Genomic DNA, 3,315 nt, shown 5'->3' on the forward strand with positions numbered 1-3,315 from the left:
GCACCAAGAGCACCGTCGGCACCTTCATGCACCATCGCAGAGACACTTTCGACACTTGCTATGGATGTGGTGGGATAGGACATCGTAGGTGGGAGTGTCCCCGACCTCGACAGCAGCAACTGAGAGCACCATAGCAGCCTCCACAAGAAGAACCGAGAGTACCGCGAGAGCCCCCCAGCAGCAGGATGCAGATTCCACCACCGAGGCCACAGTAGAGACAGCGAGTGCCTCGCCGACATCAGCAGCAGATCCTTCGAGGGGACAGCGCCTCTCCCAACTCAGTGCTAGATTTTACGCGGCTCAGAGACCCGTAGTCATCCGGAGGAGTTGTTGAGGATATACTTCCTGTCTCTTCATGCATTACCCGAGTATTATTTGATTTTGGTGCTTCTCACTCATTCATGTCCGAGGATTTCGCCGATCGACCGGATTACCGATAGAGTCTGCTAGTGAAGGGTTGACCATATCGATGCCCTTGGGAAAGACACAGTATTGGGCCGTTTCTATTCATCTTGCCTGGTTCTGTTGATGATATCTTTTTGCCCGCCGACTTATTTGTGCTGCCGATGACAGATTTCGACGTTATCTTGGGCATGGATTGACTTGTCGAGTACCACGCTATCTTGGATTGTTCTACGAGCACGTTCTACATACCAGGCTTGCCACAGTTTCAGTTCGTTGCAGAGCCTCGAGGAGAGCTGTTATCTTGCTTGATGTCCTACACCGTTGAGGAGCTTGTTGCCATTTGTATTGATCAGTGGCCGGTTGTTTGCGATTTCCCCGACATGTTCCAGGAGATTCTGGGATTACCACCGTGCCATCATATTGAGTTCCAGATAAACTTTGTGCCTGGTACCGTGCCTATCTCGAAGGCCTCGTACCGTATGACACCGATGGAGTTGCGTGAGTTGTAGCGGTAGTTGAACGAGTTGCGTGAGTTGGGATTCATTCGTCCGAGCAGTTCTCCGTGGGGGGTGTCAGTACTCTACGTTAGGAAGAAGGATGGCTCGTTGAGGCTCTGTGTGGATTACCGCGAGTTCAACCGAGTCACAATCAAGAACAAGTACCGCTCCCGAGGATAGATGATTTGTTTGATCACCGCAGGGTGCACAGCTTCTTTTCAAAGATTGACTGTGTTGAGGGTATCATCAGATTCGGGTTCGAGAGGAAGACATCCCGAAGAAAGCTTTCAGACGCGTTATGGTCATTTTGAGTTTCGGGTCATGTCCTTTCGGACCGACCAATGCACCCGCGGTTTTCATGCAGCTTGATGAATGAGGTCTTCCGTCCATATCTCGATCGGTTTGTTGTGGTCTTCTTTGACGGCATTCCGATATATTCGAGGACCCGTGAGGACCATATGCACATCTGGAGATTACCTTGTAGACCCTCCGTGCCCACCATTTGTATGCAAAGCTAGAGAAGTGTGAGTTCTGGCAGGAGGAGGTGAAGTTCCTCGGTCACGTGGTGACGAGGGAGGGTGTCGCAGTGGACCCCTCGAAAGTTGAGGCAGTGCGTCAGTGGGGACAGCCCACGACTGCATCCGAGATCCGCAGTTTCCTTAGTTTAGCGGGCTACTATCGATGTTTCATTGAGGGCTTCTCCCATATTGCATCCCCGTTGACCAGGCTGACTCGGAAGGGCGCAGTGTTTATTTGGAGTGACGCCTGTGAACGAGCATTTATGGAGCTGAAGGACCACCTCACGTCCGCTCCTGTCCTCACTCTTCCCTCTGGGAGTGAATGATTCGTTGTATTTATTGATGCTTCGCATGTGGGTTTGGGTGTTGTCCTGATGCCGCATGGGAACCCTGTAGCCTATGCGTCTTGCCAGCTCAAGGTCCACGAGCTTAACTACCCCACACATGATTTGGAGCTAGCAGTAGTCATCTTCGCACTGAAGGTGTGGAGGCACTATCTCTATGGGGTTAAGTTCGAGCTCTTCTCCGACCACAATAGCTTAAAGTATTTATTCTCTCAGTTCGATCGAAACATGAGGCAGAGACATTGGATGGAGCTCCTAAATGACTATGATTTTGATCTCCAGTACCACCCAGGTAAGTCAAACGTGGTAGCGGATGCCCTCACCCGTCAGCCATGGGGCCTGGTGGCGCATATGATGATTCAGGAGTGGAAGATGCTTGAGGATGTGGGAGAGTACGACTTTGATTTTGGTCTGCAGTCTTCTATTGTTCAGCTATCGAGCCTATCGATTCAACCCTCTCTTGTCACAAGGGTAATCGAGGCTCAGCAGGCAGATGAGTCGTTACAGGATTATCGGCAGAGGCGGCTTCTGGTATTCGTCGCACTTCATAGCTGTAAAGATGTTTTCAATATGCTTTTTCGACCCTTCCAACTTGTGCAGAGATCTTATGACTGAGGCATATCGATCGTGATTTTCTATCCACCCTGGCTTGACGAAGATGTATCGTGATATGAGGAGACAGTATTTTTGGGCAGGGATGAAGCATCAGATTGTCAGTTTTATGGCCGAGTGTGACACTTGCCAGTGTGTTAAGGCCGATCATCAGAGACCCCAGGTCCATTGCAGTGGTTGATCGTCCCGTTGTGGAAATGGGAGCACGTATCCACCAATTTTATAATGGGCTTGCAGAAAACTCGGCGCGATCACAACGCCATCTGGGTTGTCGTCGATCGTCTGACGAAGTCGGCACATTTTCTTATGATTCGTGCGACTTTGCCTTTGGACCAACTTGCCAGGTTATTCATCAAGGAGATTGTGAGACTGCATGGCATTCCAGTTTCAATCATTTCTGATAGAGACCTGAGGTTCACGTCTCAGTTTTGGAGGGGCTTTAAGAGAGCGATGGGGATAGTTTAACAGCTCAGCACGCGTATCATCCGCAGACCGATGAGCAGGCTGAGAGGGTCAACTAGATCCTTGAGGATATGCTTTGGGCTTGCATGATTGGCTTCTCGGGTAGCTGGGATGAGCATCTGCGATTGGCTGAGTTCACGTATAACAACAGTTATCAGGCGACCATTGGCATGACTCCTTTTGAGGCATTGTTTGGCGACCATGCAGATCTTTGAGTTATTGGACCGAGGTCGGAGAGCGGCGTCCTAGGTCCGAGCTTGTGCAGAGACATCGAGAGGTTATTGATATCATCGGGCAGAGGATGTGCACAGCTCGTTGCCAGAAGAGTTTTGTTGATCGCGGCGTCGTCCCTTGGAGTTTGATGTAGGGGACCATGTGTATCTCAAGGTCTCGCTCATGAAGGGCATAATTCGATTTGGAGCGAGGGGCAAGCATGCCTTGAGATTCATAGGACCTTTAGAGATCATTGAGAGCATT

This window comes from Magnolia sinica, chromosome 16 (assembly GCF_029962835.1).
Source record: "Magnolia sinica isolate HGM2019 chromosome 16, MsV1, whole genome shotgun sequence".
Classification (NCBI taxonomy): Eukaryota; Viridiplantae; Streptophyta; class Magnoliopsida; order Magnoliales; family Magnoliaceae; genus Magnolia; species Magnolia sinica.